The sequence below is a fragment of the Cyprinus carpio genome, unplaced genomic scaffold (genome assembly GCF_018340385.1).
Source record: "Cyprinus carpio isolate SPL01 unplaced genomic scaffold, ASM1834038v1 S000002930, whole genome shotgun sequence".
NCBI classification, from domain to species: domain Eukaryota; kingdom Metazoa; phylum Chordata; class Actinopteri; order Cypriniformes; family Cyprinidae; genus Cyprinus; species Cyprinus carpio.
Genome location: NW_024875640.1, coordinates 1 through 7,457, shown reverse-complemented (window position 1 = coordinate 7,457; position 7,457 = coordinate 1). Strand labels below are relative to the sequence as shown.

General features: G+C 42.0%; 2 pseudogenes; both read left to right on the top strand.

Moving 5' to 3' along the window:
• The first annotated feature begins 6 nt into the window (after positions 1-6).
• LOC122143364 lies at positions 7-2,580 on the top strand (annotated as a pseudogene).
• A 4,246-nt stretch (positions 2,581-6,826) lies between these two features.
• On the top strand, positions 6,827-7,454 carry LOC122143365 (annotated as a pseudogene).
• Positions 7,455-7,457: the final 3 nt, after the last annotated feature.

Below are 7,457 nucleotides of genomic sequence, written 5' to 3'. Positions count from 1 at the left end.
GGTCCAAAACTGAAAGGTGATGTTGACGTGTCCGTTCCAAAAGTGGAAGGAGATATTAAAGCACCGAAAGTGGAAAATTGAAGGCCCAGAAATGGAAGGACCTGAGGGTGGTTTTAAGATGCCAAAGATCAAAATGCCATCATTTCGGAATTAACCGAAGGGTCCAAAACTGGAGGGTCCAGATGTTGATGTGAAAATCCCTAAAGCCGATATTGACATTAAGGCACCAGATGTGGACATCAAAGCTCCAGAGGTTGACATTGAAGGACCTGAGGGAAAAATCAAGGGCCCCAATTCAAAATGCCATCAGTCTCTAGTCCAAAGATTTCTATACCAGTACGTTGACTTCAATCTTAAGGACAAAACTGAAAGGTGATGTTGATGTTTCATTCCAAAAGTGGAAGGAGATATTAAAAAGCACCAAAGGGTGAAATGAAGGCCCAGGTATTGAAGGACCTGAGGAGGTTTTAAGATGCCAAGAAGTTCAAAAATACCATCATTGAATGAAGGGTCCAAAACATGAGGGTCCAGATGTTGATGTGAAAATACCTAAAGCCGATATATTGACATTAAGGCACCAGATGTGGACATCAAAGCTCCAGAGTTTGACATTGTGAAGGACCCGAGGGGGGAAAAATCAAAGGGCCCCAATTCAAGATGCCATCAGTCTCTGATTCAAGATTTCTATACCCAGGCGTTGACTTCAATCTGAAGGTCCAAAACTGAAAGGTGATGTTGGCGTGTCCGTTCAAAAGTGGAAGGAGATATTAAAGCACCGTAAAAGTGAAAATTGAAGGCCCAGAAACGGAAGCTGACCTGAGAGAATTGGTTTTAAGATGCAAAAGATCAAAAATGCCATCATTCGAATGAAGCGTCCCAAAACCGGAGGGTCCAGATCTTGATGTGAAAAATCCCTAAAGCCGAGCATTGACATTAAGGCACCAGATGTGGACATCAAAGCTCCAGAGGTTGACACATTGAAGGACCTGAGGGAAAAATCAAGGGCCCCAAATTCAAAATGCCATCAGTCTCTGGTCCAAAGATTTCCAATGCCAGATGTTGACTTCAATCTGAAAGAAAGGTCCAAAACTGAAGGTGATGTTGACGTGTCTCGTTCCAAAAAGTGGAAGGAGATATTAAATGCTACCTCGAAAGTGGAAATTGAAGGCCCAGAAATTGAAAGTTACAAGGGGAGGAGTTTTAGATGCCAAAGTTCAAAAATGCCATCATTTGGAATGAAGTTGACTGGAGGGTCAGATCTTGATGTGAAAATTCCAAGCGATGTTGACATTAAGGCACCAGATGGCGGACATCAAAGCTCCAGAAGTTTGACATTGAAGGACCGAGGAAAATCAAAGGGCCCCAAATTCAAGATGCCATCAGTCTCTGGTCCCAAGATTTCTATATGAGCGTTGACTTCAATCTTAAGGACCAAAACTGAAAGGTGATGTTGATGTTTCTGTTCCAAAGGTGGAAGGAGATAGTAAAAGCACCAAAGAAAAGTGGAAATTGAAGGCCGAATATTGAAGGACCTGAGGGAGGAGGTTTAAGATGCCAAAGTTCAAAATACCATCATTAGGAATGAAGGGTCCAAAACGAGGGTCAGATGTTGATGTGAAAATACCTAAAGCGATATTGACATTAGGCACCAGATGTGGACATCAAAGCTCCAGAGGTTGACATTGAAGGACCTGAGGGAAAAATCAAGGGCCCCAAATTCAAAATGCCATCAGTCTCTGGTCCAAAGATTTCAATGCCAGATGTTGACTTCAATCTGAAAGGTCCAAAACTGAAAGGTGATGTTGACGTGTCCGTTCCAAAAGTGGAAGGAGATATTAAAGCACCGAAAGTGGAAATTGAAGGCCCAGAAATTGAAGGACCTGAGGGTGGTTTTAAGATGCCAAAGATCAAAATGCCATCATTTGGAATGAAGGGTCCAAAACTGGAGGGTCCAGTCTTGATGTAAAATTCCAAAAGCCGATGTTGACATTAAGGCACCAGAATTTGACATCAATGCTCCAGAGTTTAACATTGAAGGACCTGAGGGAAAATCAAGGGCCCAAAATTCAAAATGGCCATCAATCTCTGTCCAAAGATTTCTATGCCAGAGTGACGTTCATGCTTAAGGACCAAAACTGAAAGGTGATGTTTGATGTTTCTTTCCAAACGTGGACGGATATAGTAAAGCACCAAATGGAAATTGAGGCCCCCAAATATTGAGGACTGAGGGAGGTTTTAAGATCAAAGTTCAAAACATGCCATCAATTCGAATGAAGGGTCCAAAACTGGAGGGTCCAGATGTTGATGTGAAAATCCCTAAAAGCTGATATGATTATTTAAGGCAAACAGATGTTGATATCCAAAGCCCGAGTTTTGACATTGAGGACCTGAGGGAAAAATCAAGGGCCAAAATTCAAGATGCCAATCTAATCTCTGGTCCCAAAGATTTCTATGCCTCGACTGTTGACTTCAATCTGACAGGTCCAAAATTTGAAAGGCGATGTTGACGTAATCCTTGTTCCCAAAGTGGAAAGGAGATATTACAGCACCAAACTGGAAATTGAAGGCCTCCGATATTGAAGGACCTGAGTGAGTTTTAAGAATGGCCAAAGATCAAATGCCATCATTTGGAATGAGGTTCAAAACTGAGGGTCCAGATGTTGAATGTTAAAACCCTAAAGCTGATATTGATATTAAGGCACCAGTATGTTGATATCAACGCTCCAGAGTTTGACAGTGAAGGACCTGAGGAACAATCAAAGGGCCAAAAATTCAGGATGCCATCTATCTCTGGTCCAAAGATTTCTAATTCCCGACTTTGAATTCAATCTGAAGAGTCCAAAAATTGAAAGCGATGTTGACTTAATCTTTTCCAAAAGTGGAAGGAGATATTAAAGCACCAAAAGTGGAAATTGAAGGGGCCCCGTATATAGAAGGACCTGAGGGAGGTTTTAAGATGCCAAAGTTCAAAAATGCCCTCATTCGGAATAAGCTGTCCAACTGGAGGGTCCCAGATGTTGATGTGAAATCCCTAAAGCTGATATTGACATTAAGGCACCAGACCTGTTGATATCAAGCCCAGAGTTTGACATTGAAGGCCGGAGGGAAAATCCAGGGCCCAAAATTCAAGATGCCATCAGTCTCTGGTCCAAAAGAGTTCTATGCCGACGTTGACTTCAATCTGAAGGTCCAAAACTGAAGGTGATGTTGATGTGCCGTTCAAAAGTGGAAGGAGATATTAACAGCAACCAAAGTGGGGAAATGAAGCCCAGAAATTGAGGGACCTGAGGGTGGTTTTGAAGATGGCCAAAGTTCAAAATGCCCATCATTCGGAATGAAGGTTCCAAAACTGGAGGGTCCAGATGGTTGATGTGAAAATCCCTAATGCTGATATTGACATTAAGGCACATCTGTTGATATCCAAGCTCAGAGTTTGACATGAAGGACTGAGGGAAAATCAAGGGCCCAAATTCAAGATGCCATGCTATCTCTGGTCCAAATGATTTCTAGCAGACCGTTGACTTCAATCTGAAAGCCAAACTGAAGGTGTGTTGACCATATCCTGTTCCAACAGTGGAAGGAGATATTAAAGCACCAAAAGTGGAAATTGAAGCCCGGAATTGAGGGACCTGAGGGTGGTTTTAAGATGCCAAAGTTCAAAATGCCATCATTCGAATGAAGGTTCCAAAACTGGAGGTCCAGATGTTGATGTGAAAATCCCTAAAGCTGATATTGACATTAAGGCACCAGATGTGGACATCAGTTCTCCATAGTTTGACATGGAAGGACCTTAGGGAAAAATCAAGGACCACAAATTCAAAATGCCAATCACTCTCTGGTCCAAAAGATTTCTATTGCCAGATGTTTGACTTAATCTGAAAGGTCCTAAACTGAAAGGTGATGTTGATGTGTCTGTTCCAAAAGTGGAAGGAGAATATTAAACACCAAAAGTGGAAATTGAAGGCCAGATATTGAATGACATGAGGGAGGTTTTAAATGCCAAAGTTCAAAATGCCATCATTCCGATGAAGGGTCCAAACTGGAGGGGCCCCAGATGTTGATGTGAAAATCCCTAACACTGATATTGACATTAAGCACCAGATGTGGACATCAGTGCCCAGAGTTTTGACATGAAGGACCTAGGGAAAAAATCAAGGGCCCCATTCAAAACCATCACTCTCTGGTCCAAAGATTTCTATGCCAGATTTGACCTTCAATCTGAATGGTCCTAACTGAAAGGTGATGTTGATGTTTCTGTTCCGAAAGTGGAAGGAGATATTAAGCACCAAAAGTGTGAAATTGAAGCCAGATGTGAAGGACCTGAGGGGGTTTTAAGATGCCAAAGTTTCAAAATGCATCATTCGTTAATGAAGGGTCCAAACTGGAGGGTCCAGATGTTTATGTTAAAATAATCCCTAAGGCTGATATTGACATTAAGGGCACCAGAGTTTACATCAATGTTTCAGAGTTGACATTGAAGGACCTGAGGGCAAAATCAGGGCCAACAATTCAAGAGGGCCATCTATCTCTGGTCCAAAGATTCTATGCACATGTTGACTTCAATCTGAAAGGTCCAAATTGAAAGCGATGTTGATGTGTCTGTTCCAAAAAATGGAAGGAGAGATTAAGCACCAATAAATGGAATTGAAGGCCCGGAAATTGAGGGACCTGAGGGTGGTTTTTTAAATGCCAAGTCAAAAATGCCATCATTTCGGATGAAGGGTCCCAAAACTGGGGGGGCCGATCTTGATGTGAAAATCCCTAAAGCCGATATTGACATTAAAGCACAAGATTTGGACTCATGCTCAGAGTTTACATCGAAGGACCTAGGGAAAATTAGGGCCCCAAATTCAAAATGCCTCCACTCTCTGGCACCACGATTTCTATTCCAGATGTTGACTTCACTGAAAGGTCCAAAACTGAAAGGTGATGTTGAACGTGTCCTGTTTCCAAAAGTGGAGTAGATATAACACGCCACCAAAATGGAAATTGAGGCCCAGAAATTGAAGTAGCTGAGGGAGGTTTAAGATGCCCAAGTTTCCAAATTGCCTCATTCGAATGAAAGGGTCCAAAACTACTGGAGGGTCCATATGTTTGATGTGAAATCCCTAAAAGCTGATATTGACATTAGGCACAGATGGTTGACATCAAAGCTCCAGAGTTTGACATTGTAAAAGACCTGAGGGTAAAAATCAAGGCCCAAAGTTAAAGATGCCATCTGTCCTCTTGTCCAAGAGTTCTATGCCAGACATTGATTTCAATTCTGAAAGGTCCAATTGAAAGGCGATTTGATGTGTCTGTTTCTCCAAAAGTGGAAGGAGATATTAAAGCAACCAAAACTGGAAATCTGAAGGCCCCGAAATTGAGGGACCTGAGGGTGGTTTTTACGATGCCAAAGATCAAAATGAAAAGCCATCATTTGAATGAAGGGTTTCAACTGGAGGTCCGATGTTGATGTGAAAATCTCTAAAGCTGTATTGACCATTAAGGCACCATATGTGGACATCAGTGCTCCAGAGTTTGACATTGAAGACCTGAGGGGACAAAAACAAGGCCCCAAATTCAAGATTCCATCAATCTCTGGTCCCAAAGATTTCTATGCCAGACGTTGACTTCAATCTGAAAGGTCCAAAACTGAAAGGTGATGTTGATTTAATCCGTTCCAAAGTGGAGGAATATTAAGCACCAAAAGTGGAAAATTGAAGGCCCGATATTGAAGGACCTGAGGGAGGTTTTAAGATGCCCAAAGTCAAACAATGACATCATTTCGGAATGAAGGGGCCCAAAACTGGAGGGTCCCAGATGTTTAATGGTAAAATCCTAAAGCTGATATGAGATTAAGGCACCCGATGTGGACATCAGTCGTCCAGAGTTTGAACATTGAAGGACCTGAGGGGAAAAATCAGGGCCCCAAATTCAAAGATGCCATCAATCTCTGTCCAAGATTCTTGCCAGAATGTTGACCTAAATCTGAAAGTCCAAACTTAAGGTGATTGATGTTCTGTTTTCCCAAAGTGGAAGGAGATATTAAAGCACACAAAAATAGAAATTGAAAGGGCCCAGAAATTGAAGGCCTGAGGGTGGTTTTACAGATTCCACAGATCAAAATGCCATCATTCGGAATGACGGGTCCAAACTGGAGGTCCAGATTTGATGTGAAAACTCCCTAAGCTGATATTGACAGTAAGGCACCAGATGTTTAACATCAAAGCTCCAGAGTTGAACATTGAAGGACCCATGATGGCAAATCAAGGGCCCAAATTCAAGATGCCATCTATCCCTCTGGTCCAAGATTTCTATGCCAGATGTTGACTTAATCTGAAAGGTCCAAAACTGAAAGGTGATGTAGACGTGTCCTTCCAAACTGTAAGGGAGAATTAAGCACCAAAATGAACCATTAAGAGGAGACCGAACTTGAAGGAAGGACCAGAGGGAAATAAGGGCTCCAAATCAAGATTGCCACCTCTCTGGTCCAAAGATTTCTATGCCTGATGTGGATTTAAATTTAAAAGGTCCAAATGGAAAGGTGATTTTGATGTTCAATTCCAAAAGTTGAAGGAGACATCAAAAACCCCAGATTTGGGTATCACGGGCCAGAACTTGACATTGATTTACCAGAAGTGGAAAAATCAAAGCCCAAATGAAGATGCCATTCAGTACTGTTCCTTGAGGTCCCAAAGTTTTGACGTTAATTTTCCAGAACAAATGTCAAGAACCTAATGGAGGATTCAAGATGCCAAAATTTAAAATCCAAAGGTTTCGCTGTTTTTAAGTCCCCCAAAGGAGCAAATTGATGTACGTCCCTAGTGGTGACATTGGTTATTAATCATCTGATATTGACATCAAAACTCCTGATCTTGATGTGAAGGGACCTGCCCGCAAACCAAGGGCAACCAAATTCAAAATGCCTTCTTTATCTGGTCAAGAGATGTCTATGCCAGATGTAGCCTTCAGCTTAAAAGTCCAAAAGTCAATAGGTGATATTTGAGGTTCTGGACCCAAGATGCAGGTGACATAAAGGCTCCAAAAGTGGACATTGAAAGGTCCTGATGTGAGATATTGAGGGCCTGGAAGGTGGCTTCAAGATGCCTAAAATCAAAATGCCATCATTTGGACTCAAAGGTCCTAAAGTGGAGGGCCCAGATGTCGACATCAATCTCCCCAAAGCAGATGTTGACATAAAAGGACCAGAAATTGACATCAAATCTCCTGATCTTGACATTGAAGGACCAGAGGGGAAAATCAAAGGTCCCAAGTTTAAAATGCCTTCCATATCCAGGTCCAAAAATCTCCATGCCAGATGTAGACTTCAACTTGAAAAGTCCAAAAGTCAAGGGTGATATGAATGTTTCCTTACCAAAGTTTTGCAGGTGACATAAAGGCACCAAAAGTGGACATTGAAGGTCCTGATGTTGATATCGAGGGCCCAGAAGGTGGCATCAAGATGCCTAAAAGAA